General features: G+C 36.4%; 2 long non-coding RNA genes and 1 pseudogene across 5 annotated transcripts; 2 read left to right on the top strand and 1 right to left on the bottom strand.

The window, feature by feature from the left end:
- LOC128015872 (WW domain binding protein 1-like) overlaps nt 1-17018 on the bottom strand; it is a 34051-nt pseudogene extending 17033 nt beyond the window's left edge.
- On the top strand, nt 1282-15163 carry LOC128015914 (uncharacterized). 4 transcript variants are annotated; one of them, XR_008184037.1, is made up of 7 exons: nt 1282-1390; nt 2005-2037; nt 2131-2224; nt 2306-2413; nt 2499-2527; nt 12824-12909; nt 13927-15163. It is a non-coding gene; the product is annotated as an uncharacterized LOC128015914 (long non-coding RNA). The 4 variants fall into 4 exon arrangements; XR_008184035.1 differs by having other exon boundaries at nt 2499-2578; XR_008184036.1 differs by having other exon boundaries at nt 2499-2578; nt 13816-13929.
- Nucleotides 3608-9979, top strand: LOC128015927 (uncharacterized). The gene is made up of 6 exons (XR_008184038.1): nt 3608-3912; nt 6613-6661; nt 7140-7248; nt 7378-7513; nt 7803-7931; nt 8752-9979. It is a non-coding gene; the product is annotated as an uncharacterized LOC128015927 (long non-coding RNA).
- Nucleotides 17019-18014: the final 996 nt, after the last annotated feature.

Below are 18014 nucleotides of genomic sequence, written 5' to 3'. Positions count from 1 at the left end.
TCTGCGGTAATGATTTAATTAAATTCAACATGAATAGCCCACATTTCTGCTAATACCATGGTGCCTTTAGTGTTACTACAGTAAATTTGTGGTTAATGATGGCAATCAGTTAACTGAATAGCCTTCTGACTGCAATGTTGGGCAGTGTTTCTCCTGTTTGTCAGCGCTGTTTCATCTGGTTTTAAACTAGTTTATCACAGAGTTATTTGTGTTCTTTTCTGAATCTTCAAGTTATCATGTGGTCGTCTGATAGATACAGTCTGTAGTTAACCTACTTCAGTTAACTTCAAACGGACAAGATCATCGTTTACTTATTTCAATAATAATAATAAATATTTGTACTAAATGGAAAAGAAAGTGCTCTAGACATCTTGCTACAAGTATAATATATTATTTCATATATTTTGAACAAAACTGAGTATAGTTAAAATGTAAGTTTGCTATAACAGGGAGGAAAAAACACCGCTAACTCTGATTAAAAAATATCCCTCAAAGAAAAAAAAAAAGAAAAAGAAAATAATAATAATAATATATCTCACTCTGCAGTTAAATGATGAATTCACTTCTTTGAATACTGACAAAGAGGTCAGCACTATCTTTAGTGATAACGAAATCCATAGACCTTTGTAAAGCAGAAAGACATCATAGGCTACGCCACACACGTATATGCTTTACAGGACGTATTTACATTGGTAGATTAATAACTGCTTCAAAATAATTGTTGACTCACCAGATATGTTGAACTTATCTTGTTATTATGTGCTTGTTACTGATTTATTTATATTTACAACACAACCCAGCAAACACAGAACGTTGTGAGGACGTTGCCAGTTAGTCGTCATTTGGTCAGCGCGACATTACTTTATGGCAACGTTGTGAGGACGTCGTGGTAAAGTTCCATTTTTTTAAATCTTGGCTAACTTCCCAGAAACGTCGTGGGCACGTACTCAAAAGACGTCGCTAGTTAGTCCCATTGGGGACGTTGTAGCGACGTGGTCAGCTGGTCTTCAGATAACTTTTAATATTATTGCACTAGATGTATTATTATTATTAAGATACCATTTGAACAGCATATTCTTTGGGAAATATACAAAAAAATTAATCAAGCATGTTAAAATAATTATATATATATATATATATATATATATATATATATATATATATATATATATATATATATATATGCCATCAGTTTAAGAACAATAAAATAAACAATTTACTTGGTGATAATGTTTGTTAATGAAAGAGAGTACAACATTACATTACAAGGTTAAATTAACATTTAAACCTTAAACTAGCAGCGCACGTCACTTTCTGAGTGAAGTGCGCGACGTGCGCGTGCCCGTCATTTTGTAACGGTCAACTTCCAGCAGACGGACACGGAGGAAAGGTAAGTCCTATAAATCTACTTTTATTCATAGATTTTAACTGATATAACGTTAAATGCCATCAAAGAGGAGTAGTGTTTTGTATTTTTGTAGGTTTTCTCTTTCAATTTAATAAATAAATGCTCTGTTTGGTTAATTAGCTCAAAATCAGTCTCAGAGGTGGTCTAAGGTAACGGTAACTGTTAAAATCGAATATAACCTTACCTGTTTTAAATTATTTGAAATTTATCACTATAAACTATACAGTATTAACTTTCTAATAATTAAATTTTTAACCGTAGTAACGTTAATTAGTTTGTTTGAATACCTGCTGCTCGAGCTTGATGATGCTCATGCTATCCATGCTATGAACTTGAATATAAACCGATATAACGTTAAATATAAAGTTTAACGTTAATTAGACCGAGGCTGCCGAAATCATGTTCAGTGTAACGTTATGTGGGATTAATAATTTCCCCTTTTCTCCCTCAAGTGGCAGGCTTGTAAACTCTGTCATCTGTTCATTATTGGTGTTGATGGTGTTTTTCACATGCATGCTTTTTAATGCTAGTTTAATTCTCAAATTGATCTGATACTTTCGTTTCACAAAAAGTAAACAAATTGTTCACTTTCTTAGGGCCTGACAACCACCAGTTGAGTCCATGATTCAGTGAGTTCCTTATAAGGAAATATATTTGTTGCCACCTAGTAATTTAAATGTATTATTTATTGCTTTAAAATGAACACATATATTTATCATCAGGGGAAGAGACAGTCTGGGCAGCAGCAACAAGACAACTATTACAAGTAGAGATGGGTTTCAAGAACTGGTACTAATTTGGTTCCTGACTTGTTCGGTACTGAAAACATTTACATAAGTTACAGGATCAATAGTGCTGCTATCAGTATTCTTGTAACATTGATTCATTACCCTTTAGACACAACCACATATCCTCCAAATCATCTCTGCGTGGATGGCAGCAAGGATCCAGGATCAAGAGATCATTCTTCATGGAGACTGTTCCACAGGAAGCAGTTTCTCCTGGGTGAAAAACTAAACCTGGTTGTTTCAGCATCACTCAGGCAAGACTAAATACTTTTAAATTGATTTCAGTTGGTTATGTGTTTCAGGTCATCCTGACCATTCTGCTGTCCTGGATGTAAGGCCGTGCTGGAACTACATTTCTCGTTGTTGAAAGATTTGTGCAGCGGTATCCAGACATATAACGCCCCATCACACGGGGCGTCAACGCCTCTCGTTTACTTTTAAATGAAGTGACGTCAAGCATGGTGAAATAAATTCTAGAAATTAATTCTAAATAGAAGTTGAAGACTTTTTAAGCGCCAATGCAGCCGTCCTCCAGTCAGAACGTCTTATGCAAATACCCTAGCGCAGACGCAAGCCAATCAAGTGCATGCAATACCAGAAAACTAATGTGATTGGCTGTCACTATGAGAAGAGACAGTAATTCTGATCCGATATCAGTGTCGTTTTTTGCAAAAGAAAATTTTAATCAATGTAGAATTTTCTATACTTCTGTGTAGGGATGTCAATTTTCAATCATTTCCATGATTGATCGTCATTTATATTAATGATCAAATAATCGATTAATCGTTAACCTTAATGCTGCAAAGTCTATTGCAGTAACACCCAGTCACTGGTATGACAGGATGTGCAAATGTGTGTGTGTGTGTGTGTATATATATAAAAAAACTGTAAAATATATATTTTACAGTAAAGACCAAAAGTTTGGACACACCTTCTCATTCAAAGAGTTTTCTTTATTTTTATGACTATGAAAATTGTAGATTCACACTGAAGGCATCGAGGGCTATTTGACCAAGAAGGAGAGTGATGGGGTGCTGTGTCAGATGACCTGGCCTCCACAGTCACCGGACCTGAACCCAATCGAGATGGTTTAGGGGTGAGCTGGACCGCAGACAGAAGGCAAAAGGGCCAACAAGTGCTAAGCATCTCTCGGAGAACTCCTATGCTAAGAGTGTGCAAAGCAGTAATCAAAGCAAAAGGTGGCTACTTTGAAGAACCTACAATATGACATATTTTCAGTTGTTTCACACTTTTTTGTTATGTATATAATTCCATATATAATTCCACATGTGTTAATTCATAGTTTTGATGCCTTCAGTGTGAATCTACAATTTTCATAGTCATGAAAATAAAGAAAACTCTTTGAATGAGAAGGTATGTCCAAACCTTTGGTCTCAAACTGATATATATACACACTAAAAAATCCTGGGTTATTTTTTCTACCCAAGTGCTGGGTTGAGCCATTTGGGTAAATTTTTTGGGTTATTTTCTCAGTCTTGGGTAGTTTTTGGGTAGTTCTATGTAACCCAACCGCTGGGTTATTTTCTGGGTCGTTTTCACTGAGAGCTGAATCAATGCACCCCCTCCCCCACTCGGACGCAATAACCCAGCTCATTGGGTCAAATCAACTCCGCGCAGGATCAGCGCAGCGCGGGCTGACTGAATTCGAGGTGGAGGTGGATGCCACACACACGCTGTAATATTTGGAGAAATAAGGTTCGTATCAATATATTTATACATTTGACATGTATTTTTAAACATATTTACACACATAACATAATAATGAGCGAACGAGCGATAAAAAGGCAAAGAAATGTGCGACAACAGTCACGTTTACATGACATTAAATGCACCGCCAGATTCGCTCGTTTTGGTTTGCTGGTAATGCCTGCTGGATAGTAAATACGTTTTCTTCAGTTTTTATGTGTTGTCAAAGTTTTACGCAGTGTTAATTTTTACAGCAAATTCGGATTTAGTCTTAGTCTTAGTCTTTTGAATAACACACCATTTAGTTTTAGTCACATTTTAGTCATCTGAAATGTTTTAGTCTTAGTCTAGTTTTAGTCGACTAAATATCATAAGAGTTTTAGTCTTAGTCTAGTCTTAAGTCTTTTAGTCTTAGTCTAGTTTTTTTTTAGTAGAACAAAGTCAACTTAGTTGACTTGACTAAATGTTTCCATCAGTCTGTTATGGAATGGTATTTATAAAATAAACATAAGGCCTGCTCTCAATGAAAAATATACATGCTCTCTGAAAAAGATATGCATTCGTCCTGAATGATATGCAATGCATATGACATTCTTTCAAGATGAAGTACAGTATTATTGAAATAGACAACCACCTATATTATATTTGTATTGTATGTTCATTCTTTATTTGTGCTATTTGCACAAAGTTTACATTTTCACAAGTTTGTTTTTGTTCATTTAAAATAGCACTGCATAGTCTTCACTGTAAAATAAAATACACAATCAAAACAAAATGTATTCAGACACCTTCAACGTTTCTTACAATATCAAAGTTTATTTGCTGTAGTTTAGAAATTGGTAATAAAATATGACAATAACTCAGGGTTAAACTGTGTCAGAACAACAAATTCATCTTGATAATGTCGGATGCAATGCTTAATTTGGTTCAGTCTGTGGTGTGAAAAGGTTGCATTAGCAATTAAAGAAAGAAACACTTAAGCAAAACATGCTCAGGTCCCTAATCATTTTATTTTTATTTTTTGTATTTTTTAGACACTAGTAAAACAATATAATCTATTCTATCTGATTTTTGGATTGACTTTGGATAAATTCTTGTTAAAACTACAAAGTAATTCAATCAAGAGCAGTGAGTGATTTACTTTCATTTTCAAACATAAAGACACTGACAGTAGAGCTAGTAAATTAGGCGCGGTCACTTTAAGAGACAAATGCATCCATTATAAAGATACGCATCCGATTTCTTTCCAACTCTTTACTTTCACTGAAGACATAACTACAGACTTTTTCGAACACACTTTCCAAGACGGGTATTTCGACATATTTAGTATGTATTTGTTGTCGGTACAAAAGCAAGAAGACTTTGAGACGCGTCTCTGCTTGCTCCCTGAACACCAGAACACCGCGCTGCTGAATTGAGCTCTTTCACTTTTCGCTATTTTTCTTATGTTTATTTAAAATGCGATTTGTATTTGTTCGTTCAGGGTGCAGGAGGACGCAAACGTCCTGAAAGAGAGCTCGGTTCAGTGTTACGCGAGTAACCAGCTGCTCTGCTCAGTTCAACTGTCCCGCATCGCGGGGCTGAAGCAAACTTGATGTGTTGAATGCTCGGAGCACGTTATAAAACGTATTCTTGAAATACACATTTCTGTTTTAATAAATGCTCATATTAAAACATAGCATTACACATAAGTAGGTACAAAAATAATCAGTGATACATTTACGAACCCATAATAATTTGGGTCGCAATGGCATTTCAAAAGGTCGCAGTGTAGTTCCCTGTGTAAACAACTAAACTGTTATGAAAACGTCCTCGAAACTGTGCGAATTTCTGCAAACTCATCTTTGTTCTCTTTTCTGTGTAACTGCTGCTTTGTTTAGCTGTTGCGCTTGCATTTGCCGCAGCTTTTTTAAATGGCTCGACTGCTTCTGCATAGATCAACGTACCCTCAAAGATTCGCTCTGATTGGATCTCTTCTCCATTCGTCCCTCCCATATATTTTCGTCTCATTTTTATTCGTTGACTAAAGTGTCAGTTATATTTCGTCACGTTTTTCGTCATCATATCTGACTTTTTATTTAGTTTTTATTTAGTTTTCGTCCGTGAAAAAGGTTAGTTGACGAATATTTTTCGTCATAGTCTTCGTCAACGAAATTAACACTGGTTTTACGTTTCTTCTTAACTGTTAAATGACATAATTTACTTCAAAGTCCATTAAGTCAATTAATTTCAATGCCACGAGATCAATGTGATGTAAACGTGCATTCCTTGACTTGCCCATCCCCCGTCTTACTGCATGCAGTGCTAAGCCAAAACAACCCAATTTTTGGGTCATCTGTCGCGGGCATATTTTGGATCGTTACAGGAGAAAATATTTTAAAAACAAACTGACTTTAGCCTTTTTTTCTGGTGAAATAAAGGTTTGTATTGGTCTTTTTATCATTGAATCGTTACCGATTGGCAAAAATGTCCCATTCTGATTTTAAAATATCACTTAACGTTATATGATAGATCATAAAGCATCCTGCATTTGCGAGCACCAGAGATAACGTTACCTATTTTTTTTTCTGTCTGATGCGTTTCGGGGTTTTTTTTTCACAATAAAAATACATTTCTAATCATTTATTCATTTAATAAATATATTATTATTTGAAATCCAGGTAAGTGTCAATTAATCTTGGACTAAAATATATTGTTTTTTCCCCTCAGACCTGCTCTTGACTGTCCGTGGTGGCAAATCCACAGCCTTTAGCTGGAGGTGACACTTTTATCTCATCTAATTTGAATGATTGCCATACATTGATCATAATAAAATGACCATAAACCATAAAAAAACAGCTGTTACTATTATTAAAAAGATCCGGTAACGTTATTGTGGTTATACCCGTTTAGTTAAAGGGTTAACGTTACTTCACCCAATAATCAAAATTATGTCATTAATAAGTCACCCTCATGTTGTTCCAAACCCGTTAGACCGTGAAACTGTCTTCCGAAGATGAACGGAGGTCTTACTGGTTTGGAACGACTTGTGAGTAAATTATGAGCAAAGTGAAATGTTAAGCAGTATAATTCAGGAATCAGTTTGCATGGAGTTTAGAAACATCCAGGATTTACTAGTTAAAGTGTTGAAAAGCTCTGAAGAGTATTTCTGTTTTTATGGAAACTAATCCTTTTACATGTAAAAAAATGTTCATAAGCCTCTATTTGATTAACAGCATTGCTATTTCTTTGTCCAGTAGAATCAACCGTATCTGAAGAGAGAGCTGAGGAAATTAAACAATGGCTGAGAAACAACACACAGCCCATCAGCCAGGTGGAACAGTACATCTGAAAAATATGTTTGAGGTCTTCCATGAGTTTCCTCGGCTAACTACCTCAGGCATGGTATGTTAACATAATGTCTTTGTCATATGGTAACATGAGTTATATTAAGTCTTTTTAGAGAAGTTTTTTTTTTGTTATTTTTGCTTTTAGATTGCACAGGACTTTCACATTTTACATTAAGATGAAGCCCCAAAACTGTTTGAAAAATGGCTGGTATACTGACAGGATCTTGCTTTTTGTGAGCGAGAAGCAAAGCTTTCATGTACAGCTAAACAAATGACAGAAGGTTAAAATGTTTCTACAATATTTTGATATTATGGGCCAGATTTACTAATAGCTTGCACCATAGTACTGTCAGGCTTACTATAGAAATGCAGTGATGAAAAAAATCTGGGTTTTTTTATTTGCATATTGTCAGTGGATCAACAGCACAACTTTACACTTCAGTCTACACTTTTATGGGATTTTGGACTCACGCTAATTTGACCTGTTTAGTAAATCTGGCCTTATATTCTCAATGACAACTCGCTACTGTTTTTACTAGTGTTGATGAATGTAATATTATTTTCCTACAGATGCAAAGGGAAATCTTGCACTAAAGCTATTTACCTGTTTTGCTTCTACCTCCACCCTACAAATTTGGCAGAAAAACAGTCCGACCCAGCATTGATGAAAGCAAAAAAGCTTTCATTGACATTCAGCCTGTAAGTACGACTTTACAGAAATTTACTTCAATCATTTAATGACTTCACCAGGTTGAATACACTACCATTCAAAAGTTTGGGATCGGTATGATTTTTTAAATGTTTTTAAATTAAGTCTCTTCTGCTTACAAAGGCATTTATTTGATCCAAATACAGCAAAAATAGTAATGTTGTGAAATATTGTTACAATAAATTAATATTTGCTATTTGAATATATTAAGAACATTTTTTTTTTTGTGATCAAAGCTGAATGTCCAACATCGTTATTCCAGTCTTATATATAGTAACATGTTGACAAGATATGCTCCATAAGAACTTTGTAATTTAATTTATAATGTATCTTGGATAAATAAGTCTGAGCTCACAATTTTTTTTTTCTGTAGATAATTTTCATTACTAAAACATCTTACTGGCAAATTTCTAGTGTCCTAGCTATAATTAATTTTACTAGACAGATTAAAAAAAAGTCTTTTTTTTTTCAGTTTCACACTCTAGCAAGTTAAGGTCTTTTGCTTTTGTAGGGCAGAATATTAAATGTAGAAATTAAAGTAAAGTTAAAGTATTTCAAGTGTTACCAAAACTCTTTTGACTTGCTTAGCATCCCTGTCAGTGGCTCTGTCAAAGTGGGCCAGATCAAGCTGTAATAATTTTCAGGTATTTTGCCTCATCCAAAGCTCTGCCTATACAAGACCTATTGTTTCTAAAGACTGCTTGATTGAATAAACAGTTTCGAATGAATCCCCAACCCACCACCCATACCCACACCACTGACACTCCCATTCTGTTACACCTTTATTCATTTGCATTATCTGTCCTTTAGGTTGGAACAAATATGGTGGAGTACCTCCAGCAGGCTGAAGCATCAAGACCTTACCCATATGTCCTGTAACTTGAAAATGGACACATTGCGTCGCGGGCATTTGTCATCCTCGCAGGAGAAGCTTTGGAACAAAGAACTATTGTTTAAGGGGAAGTCATGGCCTAATGGTTAGAGAGTTGGACTCGCAATTTAAGGGTTGTGTGTTCGAGTCTCGGGCCGACAGGAATTGTAGGTGAGAGGAGTGAATGTATGGTGCTCCCTTCCACCCTCAATACCACGACTTAGGTGCCCTTGAGCAAGGCATCGAACCCCCAACTGCTCCCCGGGCGCCGCAGCATAAATGGCTGCCCACTGCTCCGGGTGTGTGTTCACAGTGTGTGTGTGTGTTCACTGCTCTGTGTGTGTGCACTTCGGATGGGTTTAATGCAGAGCGTGAATTCTGAGTATGGGTCACCATACTTGGCTGAATGTCACATCACTTTCACTTCACTTCATTGGGACAGTAAATGTATGTTTCAAATCGTTTTATGTTTTTGATGTAAACTAACTGAAACATTGTTTCTATATTAGGGAGTTTATTCATAATATTTTTGAGTTGGAGGGAAGTGAATCCCCAACAGTGAAATTTTTGCACTGGGCACTACATTCTTGCAAGTAGATTATAAGAGGTTCTTTGAACAAACAGTGGTTCAAGAACACGAGGTAGCATTTTAGTTTAAGTTTTATTTGCACATGAGATTTTTGTTCTGTTTTTTTTTTTTGTATAAACAACTGTTTTATTGCTTGAGGAAGAGTATTACTTTATGCGTACTGATTATCAATTACATTTTTATGTAGAAATCTTTTACTGCCAATACTTTGTATTTCATAGATTTATTTTTGTGTTCATTTTGTAGACTTAAAACAACAGGTCCATAATGTAGACTTAAAACAAATGTGCTTTGTAACAAACAGTTCTTGAGGTAAAGTATTTTAGTTTTAATTTCATGTGCATATGGATTATTTAAAAATAAGTATTTATTTGTATATTTAAAAAAAAACTTGAGGTTTTTTGGAGTTCATGAATTTCATGAGCATATGGATTAAAAATAATATGAATTATTTTTTAAATGCATGACTAAACCTTGTGGTTCTTTGGAGTTTATGAATTCAAATGTTTTTTTCTAAACATTTACAGTTTAGAAAAGTTACAGAGGCAAACCATAAAAATGAAAGAAATTGTTTTAAATACTGTTTATAAATGGAATTTTATTTTTTTTGTTTTGTATGATCTCTTGAATTTTTGGTTGAGGTAAAGTGTAATTACAAAGTGTAATGTGCTGAAAGAAAAATAAAGATAATACAATGTTGTCCTGTTTGTTTATTATGTGGTATATTTAATGTTAAAAGGAATAAAAATTCCTTTGAAAATATAACCCATTTATGAAATCAAATTAACCCATTATTTTTGTAAAAATAACCAATTTTTGGGTAGAAAAAACAACCCATTTGCTGGGTTAAAATTAATAACCCAACTTCTTGGGTTAGTTTAACCCCATATGGGTTCTGTCCTATATTTACCCAGCAGTTGTGTTAAAAACAACCCAATTTGGGTTGTTTTTAACCCAGTGTTTTTTAGAGTGTATATTCCGGTCTGTGTTGTGTATATCGGTCTGGCTGCGGTGCCATCTACAAACGCAGTTAAAGGCAAGGTGATGAGTAGACTGAAGTTGGGCTCAGGTGGTTGTGCTGCGGGATGTTTCCCATACATTTATTTATTTTTGGAGACTCGCCACAATTTTAAAACTGATAGATTTTCAAAAAGGCTTCGTTGAATAAACATGAGTAACGTTACGTACTGCACGTTTAATAATTCCTAACATTTATATGTTTAAATATCAAAACGAGGCACAGGTGTTTTATATCGCTGTATTTCTGAAGGAAGACTTGCATGTTATATGCGTGATAAAGCAGCGTGTGCGTACCAGCTCTGCTTTGTTTACAGCTGTTACTGGGGAAACCTCTATTTCTCGCACTTTATGTCTATGCTTTAAAACATCTCCTGCTGGCAAAGGATGAATTTGCATTTTCATCAAGTCCGCCTGATCCACGCAGCAAACATATTTTGTTTGTTATCAAAAAATATCTACTCTAGAGGGACTTGGCTGTTGTTATTGATTCTATTTGGAAGTCTACCGGTTAGGTTAGGTCCACAAAAGCGCACATGCGCAGTAACGTTTGTTTATGTTGTTGCCGTTGAAACCGTCTATATATATATATGTGTGTGTGTGTGTGTGTGTGTGTGTGTGTGTATAATGTATGTGTGTGTAAAATACATTTCTTTTAAATTTATAGCACAGTAATGAAGGCAGCAACATGTGGTAGATGGGACAGAACAAGAATCTATCATTGTGCTAATGTATTATAATACGAAAGGGAATGGCTCCTATACAGCGTGCATCGCGTAAACACAACCAGTGCGCAGAATGATGCACTTGAAGCAACACAGAGTCACAGCGTGTAGCATTACTCACAGAAATGTTCAAAACACCAAAGGAAGAGATATTGTTGTGTATTATATGTGTGCAATATTTTGAGCCTTTTCTTTTAACAGTTTTAAATATCAGTTATTGTGCGCTCTTGAAGAGAGTTTCATTGTTTTGACTGTAGTAACTAGGGCTGGGATGATACGCTAATCTGCCAATTCAATACTATCCCGATACTTGTGTGCCGATTCAATATATATTTATAATTATATATTAGGGGTGTAACGGTTCACAAAATTCACGGTTCGGTTCGATACGATACACTGATGTCACGGTTCGGTTCGGTTCGGTTCGATACGTTTTAGATACAGCAAAATGTAAAAACATCTCAACTTTTCAGAATGCCGCAAGCGCACCGCGGGTCATGTGACAAGAACCAACCAATCAGCTTCATCCTTTCCCGTAACAAGGTTGAGAGCTCAGCCAAGATGAAGGAACAGCTGATCATAGTTGTATATGGATTGCAATTTTGAAATAAATTTAGTAGCAGAGCTACTGCAAGCGATTTTTAGAGCTGCAAATCCATTTATCCTTCGCTGAAATTTCCGCGTCTCATGGAGAGAGCACGTCATTGTTGCTTAGCAAAGACAGACGCCTCATGAGCGCTTCTGCCCGAGCGCTTTGGAAAGGAGGAGAAAGACGTGCTTAGCGTTTTCCACGCGTTTTTAGGAGCGATATGTGAACGGCCCCTAAGGCGCTCGCTCACTCAGCACGCGCTGAAGGCTCGTTGCAAAATGTCTAATGCATTTAACAGACCAGAAATATATGATCCTAAAATAACCAACAGGTCTGGTGTTTGGGTTGGATTCCCTGTAAGCTATAGTGTCTAAATGCTGCAGGGATAGTTTGCTGCGTGCATGTTTCTCCTTTTTTTCGTCTTTTCCCAGATAGTACTGACGCATATATCCCAGATATTCCCGCTGGTGTTTTTTTTTTTTTTTTTTTTTTTTGTGTTCCCGCTGGTGTATCCTGTCATGTTGCAGATGCGACATACTGTTGTTTTTTTATCCACCACTCTCTTGCCATCACCATTATAGCTTAAAGGGAATCCAAAGTGCACCCAAACACCAGACCTGTTTGTTATTGGGGGATCTTCTCATTTCTAGTCTGTTAAACGCATTGGCTATTTTGCAACGAGCCTTCAGCGCGTACTGAGTGAGCGAGCGCCTGCTGAGTAGCCTAACATAAACATATAAGATGGTGTTTTTTTCTTCTTCGGGAGTGTCAGGGGCGTTGCCTGTTACGTTGTTTGGGTTATTGGGCTACCTTGTTGAACGCATATCATTATATTTCTATCTCTCTCTCTTTTTTTTTTTTTTCCAAATATAATTAATTACTCCAACGAACCGTTCGGTATACATAATGCGTACCGCGTACCGAACCGAAAGCGTCGTACCGAACGGTTCAATACGAATACGCGTATCGTTACACCCCTATTATATATATATATATATATATATATATATAATTTAGCATTGTGATTATAGTTATATAACTATTGCAATTCGTGACTTATCCAAATTGTAAAATGATGTTTGTTTCTGTAGATTTGAGGGAAAGATTAAAAACAAGGAGGTCTGGGAATGACTGAAGGGAACTGACAGCAGTGAGGGAAGGAAGTTATCACCAGAATGTAAGTTCTTTGAGAATGTGTGCTTTGTTTATTACAAGTTGAGTTTTCATTTAAATGTGGCAATGTACACAGTGAGTCAAAAGTTTTAAATATATTTTAAAAGTTTAATTTATTTCTATAATGCACAGCTATATTTTCAGCATTAATTACTCCAGTCTTCAGTGTCACATGATCTTCAGAAATCATTCTAATATGATGATTTACTGCTCAATACATTTTTCTGATTATTATCAGTGTTGGAATCAGTTGTGCTGCCCAAACATTTTGTCTACACTACAGTTATATTTATTTTATTTGGGGGTGGTTGGCTAATAGCAATAATGCATAAAATTGAAAACCAGTGGTAGAGAAGACTTTTGTAATTTTACAAAAGATTAACTTTTTTTTCAATGTTTTGAACTTTGTGTTTTATAAAATAATAATGAAGAAAAAATTCAACTTTCCAGAAATGCTAAGTTTTCTTCCCCATCATTTCTAATATGGGGTGCGTTTCCCTAAAACCAACTTTGGTCACAAGTTCCTTCTTTACCAATAGAGTTCAGTGGAACTAACAACCGTAGTAAGCTAACTGCAGATGTGATTTACATCATGTATGTCATGAGCAGATGTACACTTTGATCTTAACGGCAATAATGCGATTGGGTGCATGTAAATGCACTGATTTGTGATAATCAGCAATGTTTCCCGATCAGCATATCAGTATATGAAAAAGATCATGTGACACTGCAGACTGGAGTAAAGTTACTGAAAAATTCAGCTTTGCCTCATAATTATTTCAATAAATATGTTTAAGTATATTCAAAAAAAGAGTATGAAAACTGTTATTTCTTTCTTTCTTTCTGTTTTCTTTTTTTTTTTTTTTTTTTACAATTACTTTAAAAAAAATTTTTTAGCAAATTAATCTAGCCTTGGTGAGCAGAAGAGACTTCTCTTGAAAACCATAAAGAAAAGATTCCAGATTTTTGACTGGTTGTGAACATACATGAGCAACATTAACAAGATGATCCTCCCTTTCAGCTCAAAGGATGTTGACAGTGCAGGCCCAGGATGAAGAAGAGGAGGAAGAACACGTTTAACAATTTTCTCATAAGCTTGCCATGTGTTATAATAAAAACAATGAACATGGCTACAATAATATGCTAAATGTTATTAAAAGATTCCAGTTTGCAAGAAGTCTGAGTGTCTGACTCTACACTAGAGGAACTCTTTTCTGAAGAAGATCAGGTGCTGAAAAGAGGCCTTGTTCTACAGCACAACACTGCAAGCCTCCTGTCCTTCCCTCAGAAGAGCCTGTCTTCTGCTGCTGGGGTAAGAAACACACTCTTCCTCTTCTCTATCAGCTGTCCTGCACCTAACTCTGCCTCCTCAGCACTGTCTGAAAGAGTCATCTCCACAGTCAGTAATCACAGATCACAGATTCTTCTGAGAAAGTCGATATGCTCACTTTCTTAAAAAACTTTGTTTTTTCGGGTGGGACAAATAATACAGGAGAGATGCTAGAAATCTCTATATTGTTCATTTTTCATATCTTTACGCTTTATGAATGTTTTTCTTCTGAGAATCTCAAAAATTATGGTTCTTTGGTAATTGTTATATTGTTTAGTTTTATCCTCTGATAGTGAGCACAGAGCCCTGATCATGACATGCAAGAAAAAGAAAGAAATCATGTCCATGATTTACTAATTCGTTCCCTCTATGTACTAAACGTGCACGATTACTTTTACATTTCATTGATTTGCTAAATCGTATGCACAATTTACTAATTCGTTCTCTTGATGTATAAATAGTGTACACGAAATCGAGGGAATGAAATAGAAAATCGTGCGCATGAATTAGCCTAAATTTTTTCCTGCATGTAGTGTAATTAAAGCACATCACCATCAGACATTTATACCAGGAGCCTCTTATACGACGCTCACAGTTTTACTTTGTGCAGTATCTCGGTGCAGTATCTGCTGAATTGTTTCATATCTATTTATCATGTATTTTTTGTTGCACTAAATTATGTTGTATCAATAAGTTTACTGATAATTATTTTTAATTTTCACTAATAACGTCATTAACCATCTCCCCATCTTTAAGACAAAAATTTTCTATTGTTTATATTGTGTAATCTATGAATTGATGTGTTTAGTTTTCTGTGCTCATAACTTAGTAACATTTTGCATGTTTAAAGAACAGGTGCGATGTTCAAAATGTTTTGGCTTCCTATTTGTACAAAGTAGTGCTGAATAAATATTGATTTGTGAATGAATGCAGTGTGTTTTTGTATATTTTATATTAGAATGTAATGTTTTTGTATTTGTTTGCATTGCATGTATGTAATTAATGTATTAACTATGAATCCCCTATAATTAGATTTCATAAGGTTTATTTTTTGCACCAGAGATGGATTCAGTTTATTAGTTCTTTATGTATTTCAAGGTAATGGTGAGGTGAAAATATGAATTACCAATATGATCCTGTAATGTCACGTCCTCATAACGTGACAGTTTGGTCGTCAGGACATACTCATCACGTTCCAGCGGCGTTCCACTATAACGTCGCCACGACGGATATGGGAATCACAAAGTTACGTCACTGGAACGTTATGTGGTACGTCGCTGAGACCAATATGGTATTTTATAGGAACGTCCTCATAACGTGACAGTTTGGTCGTTGGGACGTACTCATCACGTTCCAGCGACGTTCCACTATAACGTCGCCACGACGGATATGGGAATCACAAAGTTACGTCAATGGAACGTTATATGGTACGTCGCTGCGACCAATATGGTATTTTATAGTAACGTTCTCATAACGTGGCAGTTTGGTCGCTGGGACGTACTCCTCACGTTCCAGCGACGTTCCACTATAACGTCGCCACGACGGATATGGGAATCACAAAGTTACGTCGCTGGAACGTTATTTGGGATGTCGCTGCAACGAATATGGTCTGGTCCAGTTACGTCGTCACAACGTAACTGTGTTAGCTGGGAACTGGTGATAGTATAGCCTATTTCTAGTTTAAAATGAGCCTATTTAATCTCGAAATCTGCGACACTTGGTTTGTTAGCCACTGGCTATATCTGGCTCGCGAGATCCACTTTCCTGCAGAGTTTAGCTCTAACCCTAATTAAACACGCCCAAGTTTGCAAATCAATGTCTTCAGGATAAAAAAAAATCACAGGTAGTTTTGTTTGATTAGGGTTGGAGCTAAACTCTGCAGGAAAGTGCACCTCGCGAACCAGATTTGAGGATCACTGCTGTAGACTTTTGTTTACTGAACTTGACCCAGACTTAGCCTCCTAGGCCGTGTCTCAAAACCTAGGGAGTTGTCTGACTAGACAGCATTTTGGCCATTATGTGTTTTCCCAAAAATGCGGTAAGGTAAGCAGCTAACTACGATTTGAGAAACAGCCCTACACTTCCGTGAACGGACGCACGTCTATCGGTAAGCAGTAAGCACACAAGACTTTTAACAAACAGATGTATCCGATTTCAAAAGAAGCAAAAGGTTGATTGAACGCTGTTAAGAACTCCAGGCTGTTAACATGCACTACAAAATGTGGATAAAGGGTGCATACTGTTCAGTCGGCTCTTGTCAACAAGTGGCAGAGCCTACAGCGTGCATTCACAGCCCAAGTATGACACAAACAACCGGCTCAAGACATTTAAACAAGCTGAACGAGACACAAGACTTTTCTCACCTCATAGACACTGGCCTCGGTGGGGTTATCAGATCCAGCGATATATAAAAACAAGCCCATTTTAAACAGGCTTATAGGACATTACAATGTCTCAGTGTTGACTTTGGTCACCGCGCAAGTGTTGTAAATACTAGTACGAAAGGCTGAACGGCTCTCTCGCTCATGCACCGCCCGCCTTCTGCTGTTATTGAGACATGAGGGGAGGCACAGCAGTGGAGCAGAAGCATGAGCTCCGTGCCACTGGCTGCCCCCGACCCCGACTACACAAGCGAGTCCCTGCGAACTGCAGTCCAGGAACAGCTGGGAGTTGCGCAGTCACATCCTATATGGGGTGCCCAACGTGATGATGGGACAAAACTGTGCTTAAATTCTCCCACGGAGCGTTTAAAGCAGTACTTGGGCTTGGAATGATCTCAGTGACTCGACTCATTTGAAGCGGTTTACGCAAAAGATTCACTCACTGAGACGTTGACCCTTTCTTTAGATTATATTGAAACGCCAATAGGAGGCGGCAAGGTGTTTGTTTATGTTTTTAATCCTAATTTTCATTTTAAATTGATTTAAAATTCAAGAGTTGAACGGCAGCAATAACACTACAAAGAATTAGAACAAGGTTTTATTTCAAAATGTATTTATTTTAATAATAAGTTTATTTTGTTAAGGAAATACGATATGTTAATAGTAAATACAAGGGCAGGTACTTTATAATTAGGTTTAAATTTAAAATGTTTTGTGAATGTGGTACCTGTCCACCAGACAATCTTTAAAGGGGTTACATGATGCTGTTGATCATTAGATTATGATTCAAAACCACCTTAGTGTGAATATCCTCCAATGTGCGACATCCCTTTGATAGTAAAATAAATCAAATCATCTGTTTAAACTAAAATATTGTGGTTGCTGCTTTAAGCAGGCCAGTAAGATGAAAATTCTAAACTTCCTATCACTGTTTATAAGTCCTGTACATTAGGTTTAAATCCATCCAAGGTTAAAATAACATTGTCATTTTGTCAAAATATCATTCGCGCGAAGCTGTTCAAAAGATTCAGTTTCCTTAAACCCCACCTTTCGGTAGCATACTGTGTTCTGATTGGTCAACTAACATAGTCAGGTTTGATTGGTTGTTCCGCACACACCTCCACGTGAATTATGTCTTATTCCTCTCATCGCGAAGCAAAACAGTAAAATAAAAAACTTGAACAGTCTCGCTGCTTTTTCTTCTGTGTGTGTGTGTGTATCCAAGCCGCGCGCTTCAGTTTGAATCTGAATAGCACGTTCAGCGCGGGGGCGTGGTCACATTGAATAGCGAAGGGAGACGTGAGACATCGCATTGTTTTCACATGGATTACTTTATCACAGAATATCAGCACTTGTTTAGTCTTAAAATAGACATGTCAAGCTTTCTATAGGTATCTC

The sequence above is a fragment of the Carassius gibelio genome, chromosome A1 (assembly GCF_023724105.1).
Source record: "Carassius gibelio isolate Cgi1373 ecotype wild population from Czech Republic chromosome A1, carGib1.2-hapl.c, whole genome shotgun sequence".
Lineage (NCBI taxonomy): Eukaryota > Metazoa > Chordata > Actinopteri > Cypriniformes > Cyprinidae > Carassius > Carassius gibelio.
This window is presented reverse-complemented; position numbering and strand designations above follow the sequence as displayed.